Source organism: Puma concolor, chromosome B2 (assembly GCF_028749965.1).
Source record: "Puma concolor isolate L17-30 chromosome B2, mPumCon1.1.hap2, whole genome shotgun sequence".
In the NCBI taxonomy this organism is placed as follows: Eukaryota; Metazoa; Chordata; class Mammalia; order Carnivora; family Felidae; genus Puma; species Puma concolor.
In genome coordinates, this window is record NC_141671.1 from 29742584 (window position 1) to 29758528 (window position 15945).

The window sequence follows — 15945 nt, forward strand, 5'->3', positions numbered from 1 at the left end:
AATAAATGTGTAGACAACAATACTGTGATTGTAGGGGACTTTAATAGTCCACTTACAACAATGGACAGATAATCTAGGCAGAAAATCAGTAAGGAAACAATGGCTCTGAATTACACATTGGACCAGATGGACTTAACAGATATATTCAGATCTTTTCATCCAAGAGCAACAGAATACACATTCTTCTCAAGTGCACATGGAACATTCTCCAAAATATATCACATACTGACCACAAAATAGCCCTCAACAAATATAAAAGGATTGAGATCATACCAAGCATATCTTCAGATCACAATGCTTTGAAACTTGAAATCAACCACAAGAAAAAATTTAGAAAGCCTCCAAGTTCATGAAGGTTAAGGAACATCCTACTAAAGAATGAATGAGCCAACCAGGAAATTAAAGAAGAACTTAAAAAAATATTTGGAAGCAAATGATAATGAAAACACGACAGTCCAAACCATTTGGGATGCAGCAAAGGCAGTCCTAACAGGAAAATACATTGCAATCTAGGCCTATGAAGCAAGAAAAATCCCAAATACAGAATCTAACCTCACACCTAAAGGAACTAGAAACAGAGCAGCAAAGAAACCCAAAGCCAGAAGAAGAAGATAAATAATAAAGATTAGAGCAGAAATTAACAATATAGAATCCAAAACAACAACAACAACAACAAGAACAAAAACACGGTAGAACAGATCAATAAATCTAAGAGTTGTTTTTTCAAAAGAATAAATAAAATTTATAAACCCTCAGCCAGACTTCTCAAAGAGAGAGGGGACCCAAATAGATAAAATCATGAATGCAAGAGGAAAGATCACAACCAACACCACAGAAATACAAACAATTATAAGAAAATACTATGAAAAATTATATGCCAAAAAACTGGACAATCTGGAAGAAATGGACAAATTCCTAGATACCCACACACTACCAAAATTCAAACAGGAAGAAATAGAAAACTTTAACAGGCCCATAAACAGCAAAGAAATTGAGTTGGTCATCAAAAGTCTTCCACCATGATCAAGTGGCATTTATTCCTGGGTTGCAGAGCTGGTTCAATATTCACAAATCAATGTGATATACCACATTATTAAAAGAAAGCATAAGAACCATATGATTTTTTCAATAGATGCAGAAAAGGCATTTGACAAAATACATTATCCTTTCTTGATAAAAACCCTTAAGAAAGTAGGGGTAGAAGGAACATGCCTCAACATCATAAAAGCCATATATGAAAGGCCTACAGCTAATATCATCCTCAATGGGTAAAAACTGAGAGCTTTCTCCCTAGGGTCAGGAACATGACAGGCATGTCCCCTCTCACCCTGTCATTGAACATAGTACTGGAAGTCCTAGCCTCAGCAATCAGACAACAAAAAGAAATAAAAGGTGTACAAACTGGTAAAGAAGTCAAACTTTCACTGTTCACAGATGACATGATACTCTACATAGAAAACTCTACATAGAAAAGAGTCCACCAAAAAAACATTAGAACTAATACGTGAATTCAGCAAAGTCACAGGATATAAAATCAACGTACATAAATAAGTTACGTTTCTATACACCAATAATAAGGCAGCAATAAAGAAAAATCAAGGAACCAATCCCATTGACAATAGCACCAAAAACTATAAGATATTCAGGAATAAACCTAATCAAGGAAGTAAAAGATCTGTACACTAAAAACCATAGAAAGCTTATGAAAGAAACTGAAGATATAAAGAAATGGAAAAACATCCCATGCTCATGGATTGGAAAAACAAGTATTGTTAAAATGTCAATACTACCCAATCTACACATTCAGTGCAATCCCTATCAAAATTATGCCAGCATTCTTTTCAGAGCTAGAACAAACAATCCTAAGCAAAATTAGTCAGTCAGAGAAAGACAAATATCATGTGACTTCACTCATATGAGGAATTTAAGATACAAAACAGATGAACATAAGGGAAGGGAAGCAAAAATAATATAAAAACAAGGAGGGGAACAAAACATAAAAGACTGTTAAATACAGAGAACAAACTGAGGGTTGCTGGAGGAGTTGTGGGGGGGGATGGGCTAAATGGGTAAGGGGCATTAGGGAGGACACTTGTTGGGATGAGCACTGGGTGTTATACTATGGGATGAATCACTGGAATCAACTCCTGAAATCATTATAGCACTATATGTTAACTAACTTAGATGTAAACTTAAAAATAAATTTTAAAAATATTTTTTAAATAAAATTATTTCTGTCACACATGGCCCAATTTCATATGTAGAAAAACTTCAACTTTTTTACAACAGATTTGTCACCAGAACACAGGTGTCATGAAAACCACCACTAAACCTAAGCCAAAATGGGAAAGGAAGACTAATATCAACATCATAGTTATTGAATATGTAGATGCAGGCAAGTCTACCACTCCTGGTCATATGATCTAAACATGTGGTAGAATCAACAAAAGGACTATTGAAAAATTTGATAAGGGGGCATTCAAGATGAGAATGGGCTTCTTTAAGTATGCCTGGGTCTTGAGTAAACTGAAAGCAATGGTGAATGTGGTATCACCATTAATATCTCCCTGTGGAAATTCAAGACCAGCAAGTGTTATGTGACCATCATCGATGCCACAGGGCACAGACTTTATAAAAAAAAATCTCAAGCCAACTGTACTGTCCTAATTGTTGCTGCTGTTGGTGAATTTGAAGCTGGTATCATGAATGGCAGACCCATGAGCATGCCCTTCTGGCTTACACACTGGGTGTGAAACAACCATTTGTTGGTGTTAACAAAATGGATTCCACTGAGCCACCCTACAGCTGGAAGAGATATGAGGAAATGGTTAAGAAAGTCATCACCTACATTAAGAAAATTGGCTACCATCCCAGTAGCATTTGTGCCAATTTTTGGTTGGAATGGTGACAACATGCTCCAGCAAAGTGCTAACATGCCTTCTTTCAAAGGATGGAAACTTACCTATAAAGATGGCAATTCCAGTGGAACCATGCTGCTTGAAGCTCTGGATTGCATTCTGCCACCAACTTGTCCCACTAACAAGCCCTTGTGTCTGTCCCACCAGGACATCTACAAAATTGATTGTATTGGTACTGTCCCTGTGGGCCAAGTGGAGACTAGTGTTCTTAAACCTGCTATGGTGGTCACTTCTGAGTTAGAAGTGTTAGAACTGAGGTAAAGTCGTTGACATGCACCATGAGACTTTGAGTGAGACTCTTCCTGGGGAAAATATAGACTTCAATGTCAAGAACATATCTGTCAAATATGCTCATCATGGCAATGTGGCTGATGATAGCAAAAATGACCCATCAATGGAAGCAGCTAGCTTCCAGGATAATCACCTGAACCATTCAGGCCAAATCAGTGCTGGATATACAACTGTGCTGGATTTTCACACAGCTTACACTACTTGTAAGTTGCTGAGCTGGAGAAGATTGATCATCATTCTGGAAAAAAGCTGGAAGATGGCCCCAGGTTATTGAAATCTGGTGACGCTGCCATTGTTTGTATGGTTCCTGGCAAGCCTATGTGTGTTGACAGCATCTCTGACTACCCTCTCCTGGGCCATTTTGCTGTTTGTGACATGAGACAGACGATTGCTGTAGGTGTCATCAAAGCAGTGGACAATAAGATAGCTGGAGCTGGCAAGGTCACCAGGTATGTCCAGGAAGCTCAGAAGGCTAAATGAATATTATCCCCAATACCTGCCACCCCAGTCTTAATTAGTGGTGGAAGAATGGTCTCAGAACAGTTTGCATCAATTGGCAATTTCAGTTTAATAGTAAAGGACTGTGGCACAAAAACAGACACACAGACCAATGGAATAGAATAGAAACCCCAGAACTAGACCCACAAACGTATGGCCAACTAATCTTTGACAAAGCAGGAAAGAACATCCAATGGAAAAAAGACAGTCTCTTTAACAAATGGTGCTGGGAGAACTGGACAGCAACATGCAGAAGGTTGAAACTAGACCACTTTCTCACACCATTCATAAAAATAAACTCAAAATGGATAAAGGACCTGAATGTGAGACAGGAAACCATCAAAACCCTAGAGGAGAAAGCAGGAAAAGACCTCTTTGACCTCAGCCGTAGCAATCTCTTACTCGACACATCCCCAAAGGCAAGGGAATTAAAAGCAAAAATGAATTACTGGGACCTTATGAAGATAACTTCTGCACAGCAAAGGAAACCAACAAAACTAAAAGGCAACCAACGGAATGGGAAAAGATATTTGCAAATGACATATCGGACAAAGGGCTAGTATCCAAAATCTATAAAGAGCTCACCAAACTCCACACCCGAAAATCAAATAACCCAGTGAAGAAATGGGCAGAAAACATGAATAGACACTTCTCTAAAAAAGACATCTGGATGGCCAACAGGCACATGAAAAGATGCTCAACGTTGCTCCTTATCAGGGAAATACAAATCAAAACCACACTCAGATATTACCTCACGCCAGTCAGAGTGGCCAAAATGAACAAATCAGGAGACTATAGATGCTGGAGAGGATGTGGAGAAATGGGAACCCTCTTGCACTGTTGGTGGGAATGCAAACTGGTGCAGCCACTCTGGAAAACAGTGTGGAGGTTCCTCAGAAAATTAAAAATAGACCTACCCTATGACCCAGCAGTAGCACTGCTAGGAATTTACCCAAGGGATACAGGAGTACTGATGCATAGGGGCACTTGTACCCCAATGTTTATAGCAGCACTCTCATCAATAGCCAAATTATGGAAAGAGCCTAAATGTCCATCAACTGATGAATGGATAAAGGAATTGTGGTTTATATACACAGTGGAGTACTATGTGGCAATGAGAAAGAATGAAATATGGCCCTTTGTAGCAACGTGGATGGAACTGGAGAGTGTGATGCTAAGTGAAATAAGCCATACAGAGAAAGATACCATATGTTTTCACTCTTATGTGGATCCTGAGAAACTTAACAGAAACCCATGGGGGAGGGGAAGGAAAAAAAAAAAAAGAGGTTAGAGTGGGAGAGAGCCAAAGCATAAGAGACTCTTAAAAACTGAGAACAAACTGAGGGTTGATGGGGGGTGGGAGGGAGGAGAGGGTGGGTGATGGGTATTGAGGAGGGCACCTTTTGGGATGAGCACTGGGTGTTGTATGGAAACCAATTTGACAATAAATTTCATATATTGAAAAATAAATAAATAAAAACTCAAGTCAGGTCATATAAAAAAATAATAATAGTAAAGGACTGGTTAATGATAACAATGCACTGTAAAACCTTCAGATGGGTAGGAGAATGTTTTGTGGACCACTTGGGTTGTGTTTGTGTGTGTGTGTGTGTTATCTTTAAGTTACTAGTTTTTAAAATCAGTACTTTTGGCATATCATCCTTGCACATGGGGCCATGCTGATCTTCTCTGCATCGCTCCAACTTTCATATACACTACCAAAGCAAGCCCTAAAATCAGTACTTTTTAATGGAAAAAACTTCACCAAAAATCTGTCACAGAATTTGAGACCCACTAAAGCAATAGTTTAATAAAAAAAAAACAACTTAAAGATTATACACACACACAAACTATTAGAACCAACAAATGAAATCAGCAAAACTATAGGATAAAAATCAACACATACATATCAGTTGCATTTCTATACAGTAACAATGAACTATCAGAAAAGGAAATTAAGAAAACAATTCCAATTACAATAGCATCAAGAAGAATAAAATAATTAGAAATAAACTTAGCCAATGAATGAAAGATTACAAAATGTTGCTGAAAGAACTAGTAAATGGAAACACATCTCATGTTCATGTTTTGAAAGGCTTAATATTGTTAACATATCAATACTACCCAAGAGATCTACAGATTTAATGCAATTTAATTCAAAACGACAATGGCATTTTTTGCAGAAACATCCCAAAATTCATATGGAATCACAAGGGAACCTAGAGCCAAAACAATCTTGAAATAAGAACAGAGTTGGAGATCATGCATTTCCCGATTTCAAAATATATTACAAATCTTCAGTGATAAAAACACTGTGGTACTGGCACAAGGACAGACATATAGACTAATGGAGTAGAATAGATACCCCCCCCCCAAAAAAAATCCTCAAATGTTTGGTCAAGTGATTTTTGACAGAGGTGCAAAGACCTTTCAATGGGGAAAGGAACTTTTCCAACACATGGTGCTGGAAAAAACTTGATATCCACATACAAAAGAATGAAATTGTACCCTTACATCTAACATCAAACAGAAAAAATAACTCAAAATAGGTCAGAGACTTAAAACTATAAAACTCTTAAAAGAAACCCAGGGCAAAAGCTTCACAACATTGGATTTGGCAATGACATCTTATATTTGACACCAAATGCATAGGCAACAAAAGAAAAAAATATTTAAATCATACTTCATGATAATTTTGTACATTGAAAGACAGTAGCAACAGAGTAAAAAGGGAACCCACAGAGAGGGGAGAAAATATTTGCAAATAATATATCTGATAACAGATATCCAGAATATATCCAGAATATATAAAGAACTCCTAAAACTCAACAACAACAACAACAACCACAAGAAAAACAAAAACCCAATTCAAAAATGGTCAAAGGACTTGAAAAGACATTTCTCTGGAAAAGATATACAAATAACCAACAAGCACATGAAAAGATGTTCAATGTCACTATTCACTAGGGCAGTGCAAATCAAAACTACAATGAGATCTCACTTCACACCTATTAGGGTGGTTGCTATTAAAAAACACAAAACAAACAAAAAAAGAGTTCTGGCCAGGATGTGGAGAAATTAGAACCCTTGATCACTACTGGTGAGAATGTAAAATGGAACAGCCACTGTGGGAAACAGTTGTATGGTGTTTCCTTGCAAATTAAAGGTAGAATATGATACAGTAATTCCACTTCTGGGTATATGCCAAAAGAACTAAAACCAGAGTCTCAAAGACAGATATTTGTACACCAATGTTCACAGCAGCATTATTCAGCATTACAGCTAAAACATGGAAGCAATCCTAGTATCCATTGACAGATGAATGGATAGGCAAAATGCAATCTACATACAAAAGGATATTCAGCCTTAGAAAGGAAGGAAATTATGACATGTGCTGTAACATAAATGAACATTGAGCATATTATGCTAAGTGAAATAAGGCAACCCACAAAAGGACAAATATTCTATGATTCCACTTAATATGAGGTACATAAAGTAGTCAAAATCATAGAAAGTAGAATGGTGGTTGCCAGGGGATGGGGGAATGGGGAATTACTGTTTGATGAGTAAAGAGTTTCAGTTTTACATAATAAAATGAGTTATGGAGATCAATGATGGTGATGGTTGCACATTATGAATGTATTTAATACTACTGAATTTTCACTTAAAATGGTAAATTTATGTCATCTGTATCTTACCACATATTTTAAATCAGAAAAAAAAAATGTTTTTCAATATTTACTTATTTCTGAGAGAGAAAGAGACAGAGACAGAGCACGAGCAGGGAAGGGGCAGAGAGAGAGAAACACAGAATCTGAAGCAGGCTCCAGGCTCTGAGCTGTCAGCACAGAGCCCAACGTGGAGCTCAAACTCGTGAACTGCAAGATAATGACCCGAGCTGAAGTCATTTAACCGACTGAGCCACCCAGGTGCCCCAGAAAAAATATTTTTTTAAAAAAACTTTAAACAGAGTAATATGACCAAGCAATTCCATTCACAGGTATATATCTGAGAGAAGTAAACACATGCATCCACACCAAAACTTGTGCACAAATATTCACAACAGCATTATTCCTTAATAGACAAATGGTAGAAATAACCCAGTTGTCCATCAAATGAATAAAATAAACAAATCATTGCATGATTCCATTTATGTGAAATATCCAAAATAGTTAAATACATAGAGACAGAAAATAGACTATTGGTTACTTAGGGCTGGGAGATTTGGGGCTAAATGGGAGAGAGAAGTGACTGCTAATGTGTACAGGGGTTTCTTTGGGGCTGATTAAAATGTTCTAAATTGATGGTAGCGATGATTGCAAAACGCAATGAACAGGGGTCCCTGGCTGACTCAGGCAGTAGAGCGTGTGACTTTTGATCTCAGGGTCATGAGTTCAAGCCCCACATTCAGCATAGAGCTTACCTTAAAATAATAAATATTGGGGTGCCTGGATGGCTCAGTTGGTTAAGCATCCAACTCTTGGTTTCAGCACAGGTCATGAACTCACAGTTCATGTGATGGAACACTGCACTGGGCTCTATTCTGTCAGAGAATCTTAGGATTCTCTCTCTCCCTCTCTCTCTGCACCCCCCCCCCCCGCTCATGCTCTCTCTCTGTCTCAAAAATAAACTTTTAAACAAATAAATAAATATTAAAATGTTATGAATGTACTAAAAACCATTTAATTGTATGATTTAGGTGGAAAAATTGTATGGTATGTGAGTTATATATCAATAAATATATTATAAAAACACATATCTGTAAAGACGATACATTGAAACTAGTTAAGGCATTTTTAAACATTTGTAACATAGATTAAAACATGTATTGATTAATATTTGTACATACTGCTTGGTTTTTTTTTAATTTTTTTTAAACGTTTATTTTTTTTTTTTTTCAACGTTTATTTATTTTTGGGACAGAGAGAGACAGAGCATGAACGGGCGAGGGGCAGAGAGAGAGGGAGACACAGAATCGGAAACAGGCTCCAGGCTCTGAGCCATCAGCCCAGAGCCCGACGCGGGGCTCGAACTCACGGACCGTGAGATCGTGACCTGGTTGAAGTCGGACGCTTAACCGACTGCGCCACCCAGGCGCCCCAAACGTTTATTTATTTTTGAGACAGAGAGAGACAGAGCATGAACAGGGGAGGGGCAGAGAGAGAGGGAGACACAGAATCTGAAACAGGCTCCAGGCTCTGAGCAGTCAGCACAGAGCCCAACGCGGAGCTCAAACTCACGGACCATGAGATCATGACCTGAGCCGAAGTCAGACGCTTAACCGACCGAGCCACCCAGGCGCCCCACACACTGCTTGTTAAACTTTGTAAATAAATTCTGCTTCCTGAGGGACTGTCTACATTGACTGATACACATATGATCCACATTGTGCTATTATCCCTGGATATGATATACAAACAATTGTAATCCACCTCAATCCCAAAGTCACACAAATATATTCCTTGATGGAGTGAACTCAGGTGCATTATGCAAAGCTTGCAGGACACTTTGGCATATGAGAAGTGGCCAAAATCCTCATGGAAACTACCTTGGGCTCCTGGCTCTTTGCGGGGTATAGTTCTCAAAACAGAAGTTAACAAACAACAACAAAAACTGTAAGAGAATCACTATCTGACCCGATGCAGCCATCGGTTGTCTCCTGAACTAAAGAGAGAGCCTCCATCCTGCCACCTTCCATTGTCCAGAGGTGCTTATTATCTGTCCTTGAGCTCTTTGAAGAAAGATATTTTTCCAGAAGGGAATAGGAAAGACTGAGGAGAATCTTGAGTCAAGAGTCTCTGAGTCCTTTTCCCTGCCCAGTTCAGGGCAGAGATTCTAGAAAATGAAGAAGAAAAGTAAGCTGAGAGTCAAGCTAATATCACTGTCTTCTTTCTTCCTCCTTCTGAGTGTCTTGGGGCAGGACTTGGTCTTGAGACAATGGGCAAGGGTTCCCTATGTGGCAGAGAAGAGGGCTCAGAGAAAGGTACCAATGTCTGCAACTTTGATCTCAGGGGTCCAGCACTGAGGGTAACCTCTGGGATGCAGAAAATAACTGTGGTGGTGTAGTGTGCCCAAATGTGGAAGGAGGCATCTGGGAATCCCCATTCACACAAGGGTTAGTTTTATGTTTGTTTTTTTCAGAAGTTTCACTTTTCAATTTCACAACCTCTTTCATGCCTGGAGACCCATGACACTTGTCAATATCTGTTTCCACTGGGTATCCTGTTCTAGAGAAGCCAACTAGATGGAGTTTATTTTTACAGAGGAGCAGACAGGTAGCCAGAGTTCCCCGACTCCGAAGTCCTGAGGCACCAGATCACTGTGGTCCAAAATCTCCACCTGTTCCTCTCAGGGATGCTAATTCCGACAGAGACCCAGGAGAGTGAGTGTGGGATCTGGAGTGAAACTGCCTTTGAGGAGGAAGGAAAAGAGGTATATCCCTTTGGATCTCTTCTCCTTCCTGCCCCCTTGCTCACCTGCCTTCTCTGATCCTCGTCACCTTCCCTACCACCCCAACACACACACACACACACACACACACACACACACACACACACACGAGACCTGCCTACCTCAGAGGGTCCCACTTCTTGAGGTACTTCGACACCACCCTATACCCAGCCCAGATTCGCAAAGCCTGGGTACTTCAAAGGCATGGATAATGCACACATTTGTATTCCTGGGACACCACTGGCCCCACATAGAAGAGAACTGTGAATGACCCCTGATCTGGCTAACTACTGTCTTGGAAAGGGGATGCTGCGGGGCTGGGGCCAGGGTCTCATACCGTCCTGTGCATGCCCCAACCGAAGCCTTTGCTCAGTTGTGAGCTGCCTCCTACCCCTATGCACATTGCATCTTCCTCAACAGGGACCTGAGCTCTGGAGTAGAGGCTGGACTACTCGAAAGGGAATGCAGCCTGGTCGGTGGTGCGCTTCCAGACCTACCTGAAGGGTACTGCCTGGATCCCCCACATAGATCCCTGGAGAACCAGGAGGGCATGCTTCTTCACCTAGGTACCTGGGGACCACGGAGCAGCCTCCCTGGACCTCCTTTTTGACTGGGACAGTGTCTGTAGCGCTGTCCCTAAGAATGGGAACAAGGCAGGGATCAGAGAACCTTTCATACAGTTTAAGGGGTTCTGATGGAGAGGTTGAATTTGTCTGGGTCTCTAGGACAGTTTGCCCCCATCCAGGGCCACTGCTTTCTGGATCATTTTGGAATAAGAGGTTTTGGGGAAGGAAGGTAGGGAGAAAGACCTCCAGAAATAATTGAAAGGCAATTTCTCTTTGAAACTGATCTTGGAGACCCAGCTTTGCTTGGATTTCTTTCCCTTAGACTTTGCCCTAAACCACTTTCCAAGGCCTGCTGCTCAGTCTGATTCTACATTTATCTCCGATGGAGCCACAGTTCCTCTTCTGCTGGCCTGAGGCCTCCATCTCTGTGTGGTCTCAGCTTTAGCCTAGAATCTGCTCTAAAATAGCATTTCCTTCTGTGCCTTGCGGAGGCTGGTGTTTGATTTTCTAGTTTCCCTCACCCATTCTGTCCTTTCCCAAAGTGGTTACATATGCATTTCTTTGATGGATAACAGGAAGAAAATCAACAGAAATTGTACAAGTAGATAGTATGTATAACTGTATAGAAGTGGTCATAAACACAACAAATCATCTCAGCTTTTTTAGCTGAAAATAAGTTCTCTAACTTTATTTGCCTTTTTAAGAATTGCTTCAGTTGTTCTGGGTCTTTAATGTTTTCATATAAATTTTAAAATCAGCTAACCAATGTTTACCAAAAGTTATCCTCAAATTTTGTTTTGGGATTTTGTTCAATCTATAGATCAATTTGGGGAGAACTGTCATCTTTACAATGTTGAGTCTTTTTTATATGTTTATTTATTTCTTTTGAGAGGTTGGAAGAGGCAGAGAGAGAGCAAGAGAGAAAATCCCAAGCAGGCTCTGTGCTGTTAGCACAGAGCCAGCCCAAGGGGAGATGGACTCAGAATCCATGACCTGGGGGGAAATCAAGAGTCAAAAGCTTAACCGACTGAGCCACCCAGAACCCCACTTTTTTCTCTTGATTAGTCTACCTAAAGGTTTGTCAAGTCAACAAAGAACAAAGTTTTGCCTTTGTTAATTGTCACAGTTGCTGTCTGTTTTTTATTTAGTTGATTTTTTTTTTTTTTTTTTTGTTATTTCCTTCCTTTCATCCTTTGGACTAATTTTACTCTTTCTAGTTTCTTAAGGTGAAATTCATGTTACTGCTTTTAGGGTTTTCTTTTTTTTTTTTTTTAGTATTTTTTAATGTTTATTTATTTTTGAGAGAGAGAGAGAGAGAACACCCACAGGGAAGGGCCAGGGAGAGGGGGTCACAGAGAATCTGAAGCAGGCTCCGCACTGTTAGTACAAAGCCCTACTTGGGGCTCCAACCTATGAACCGTGAGACCATGACCTGAACCGAAGTCAGATACTCAACTGACTGAGCCACCCAGGTGCCCCGAGGTCTTTCTTCTTTTCTAATCTAAACATCCAAAGCTTTAAGTTTTCCTCAAGTGACTCTTTTAACTGCATTCTACAAATGTTAATAAGTTGTATTGTTGAAATTTTTAATTCTAAATATTTTTATATTTCCCTTGTAATTTTGTCTTCAACCTATGAACTATATAGAGGTGTGTTGATTTCCAGATATTTGGGCCTTCCTATATATTCGATTGGTATTAATTTATAATTTAATTACATTATATTCAGAGAATACATTCTGTATGATCTCTATCCTTTTTAATTTATTGAGACTTGTTTTCTAGCACAGTATATTACCTATCTACTGCATGCACTTGAAAAGTTTTATTCTTCAATTGCTGTGAGGTAATGGTCTATAAATGACAATTAGATCAAGGTGGTTGATAGTTTGTTATTGGGTTTTTTTCAGGTTCTCTGTCTTTATTGATATTTTGTTTAGTTGTTTTATCAATTGCTAAAAGATGGGTTATATAAATGGAATTGGAGGAGCAGGATTTGGGGAATTGAGGGTTTTGTTTGTTTGGGGGGTGTTTTTCTTTCTTTTTCTGCCCCCACCCCCAACTCCGCCCCCCATTTCTGACCTCCAGGTAACCACAGCTCCACCAGACAGGGGTCTCAGCAGCTTCAGCCGAGGACAGAGCCCAAGAGGCTTTTTAGCTTCCCCAAAGGAGAGGCCTCCCTTGAGCCCCAGGAAGCTGAGGGCTGATGCTGTTTTTGGAGAGAAGTGTACCAAGAAAAAGACACGTTCTCCTGCTGGCCCCTACCGAGGTCAGCATGCCAATAAACCGGTGCCAGGAAATGAGTTAGTGGAGGATGATGGGCCTCCTGGCTTTTGTGCAGCTTGCCCCTCAGGCCTGGTGTCCCCTCCGCTCTCCGGATAACTGAGCCCCTGCAGACTATCCCCTCCCTGAGGCCGACCACCGGACGCCAAGACAACCGTCTCCAAGGGGGCCGAAGTGCCCACAGTAGGTGACACATTGGAGACTAGTGAAGCTCAGCAGGGGGGCTGGCATGCTGACCGTCCTGCCAGTCCCCCAAAGCCTGTCCTGGAGCAGAAAAGGCCTTCCCGGTGTCGCACCAGGACAGCAGAGCCCTTTAGGGAGCTTATTGAGGCCGTGGATTCTGCCAGTGAAAGGCCCTCCAGGCAGGAGCCAAGGAATGGTGACTTGGGAACCTCAGACCTCCTTGTGAAAAAGCCACAAGTGATTTAGTGACTCGTGGCTTTAGAAGCCAAGAACCGAGCTGAGGAACTGGCTGCCCAGTCTGAGTAGGATGAGAATGAGGGATGGGGGTGGGGTACAGCAAAGCACAAACGGATCAAAGAGAGGCGGGGTTAGGGGCACCAGGCTGGGAACCAGCTGTGTGGGGTACGTTTTATCCTGTTTCATACAACGCAGCAGCGGGACCCAGGGTGCTGGGATGAGACCCACCATGTGTGGGCTCCACAAGGGGGTCTTGGCCCAGCGCTTGCAAGTCACCGCTCCTTCCCGCCCTGTTCATCTCTCTTATTTCTTCCAACTCTGCCAGCTTCTCCTCCTCCTGCCCCTCAGGCTGCAACCCCTCAACCATCCTTCCCCTCAGAGAATTCAGGGAGTGAAACGAGGGTGGCATCAGGCGTTCCAGTTAGGGTTTTGGAGATATCCTAGGAGCTGCCCTCTCAGGCATTACCATTGACAGCATGCTCTCTGGTTACAGAATACTTTCCTAAGAGATTTCCTCTCCTCAGCTATGACAGGCAGGCTGTCTGATCACCCTGTGCCTGGGGAAGGAAAGTGAGGTGCAGGCGGAGAGGCTGGCCAGAACACAGAACCCCTCAGCTAGACTAGAATCCAGGCTTCTCTGTGATGGAGGCCATCTCCCAAGACCCACAAGAGTCAGAGACCCCAGTCCAGGACATTATATTCTGCATCTTGTTTTCAGAAATAGGGATAGAAATGGCACTAACTTTCCCCTGCACCCTTTGGGCTGGGGAGGAGGTGCGAGAAAGGGGGGAATAGGTCCCCTGAGCCTGGGCACCCTGCGACTGCCAAGACTCAGCTTTCCCAGCCACAGCTAGCCTTGACTCCAGAATCTGCCCCTGAAAAAGAGGAAGAAAATCCCATATGCATGACCTCAGAAGTTTACCACTGCAAACCACATGTCCAACCAAGGACTTATATCTTGAATACATTTTTTAAAAATCTAAAAATTCAACAGTTAAAAAAACAACCAATACAATAGGAAGATGAACAAAAGACATGAACAGACATTTCCTTAAAGAGAATATGCAGATGGCAAATAAAGACATGAAAGGATGATTAACAGCTTTGGCCGCTAGGAAAATGCATATTAAAACCAAAATCAGAATGGATAAAATAAGGAATAGTGATTAACACCAAATGCTGGTGAGGATGCAGAGAAACTGAATTCAATCATTGCTGGTGGGAATGTAAAATAGTATAGCTACTTTGGAAAACAAGTATGGCAGTCTTTTTTGTTTGTTTAATTAATATGCAATTCACTATTTAGACATTTATCCCAGAGAAATGTAATCTTAAATTTACACACACACACACACACACACACACACACACACACACACACACACAAGTGTGCATGAATGTTCATAGAGCAAATGTGTGAGCAAACAAGAAGAGCTCATTGGTACAGCCAGACAGAATCAGCTCCAAGAACTCCCACAGGGACCAGAAGCCACCAAGGTCTGTGGCCTGCACTGGCAGAGAGGGTCTCAGAAACATGGCCTCAAGAGAGAAGATGAGACCAGAATTGAGAAGCAATCCTTTTATCACAGCAGTTGCAAACACAGATGAGGAAGAGATTATTATCACAAGTCAGATGAGTAATTACTAGGGGCGCTGAGAAAGGGTATAATAATGTGAGAGGTGCACAGTTGTGGGGTTCTGACCCCATCTGCTTCTTGGCCTGCATGTTGCTTACATGATCATAATCACTAGTTAACTCTACATGTGGTTTCAGTACTTTTCTGCATATATTTTATATCTCATAATATTAAAAGAGAAAAGAACAAGAGATCAAACCCTTTCAAGAAAAAAAAAGAGGAGGTGTCATACAAAACACAGTGAGACCTAGTACTTGCCTTTGCAAATACAACCAAGTACTAGCTCCATGACCCCACTGAATACCTAAACCTTCCCATCCTCAGTTTCCTCATCTCTATTGAGACCCTGCATCTGCAAAGTTTGAACAGATGAGAGTGGATGGATCTTACTACCACAAAGCAGGGCTAGATCTTGTGATTACACACACACACACATCCTCTTAACCACACTCCTACCCCACCTTCATTCTCATTCCCCGGTAATGCAGTAATGGAGCTGGGCTCTGGATCCTGAAGGTCTACAAATTTCACCAGAACCATCAGCCTCAGAATCACTTGCTCATTGTGGCAAAGACTCTGAGCCTCATTTCTCTATTGGCTGCTACAAACTCAAGTGCTCTGCAGCACACAGCACCCTGGCCTCATATTCAGGAGTTCTGGGTTCTAACACTGCCTCTAATTCTCTACCAGGCTTTGGTTAAAGCATTCATCAGTTTCAGACCCTAGTTCACACCTCCAAAAAGTGAAGGACTCAGACTGAGTCATCTCAATGTTCTTGACAAGTATAAGGGTGTACAATCTCTAAATCCCCTATCTGATGACCAAGAATGAATTAGGTCTGTAGTATGCTGCCCATCGCCTTCTAAATAGAGAAGACAGGATC

The 15945-nt window shown here is 41.2% G+C and overlaps 1 non-coding gene and 1 pseudogene across 1 annotated transcript; one reads left to right on the forward strand and one right to left on the reverse strand.

Moving 5' to 3' along the window:
- The first annotated feature begins 2254 nt into the window (after window positions 1-2254).
- LOC112853797 (elongation factor 1-alpha 1 pseudogene) lies at window positions 2255-4305 on the forward strand (annotated as a pseudogene).
- A 1027-nt stretch (window positions 4306-5332) lies between these two features.
- LOC112853816 (U6 spliceosomal RNA) lies at window positions 5333-5436 on the reverse strand. The gene has a single exon (XR_003222942.1). It is a non-coding gene; the product is annotated as a U6 spliceosomal RNA (small nuclear RNA).
- Window positions 5437-15945: the final 10509 nt, after the last annotated feature.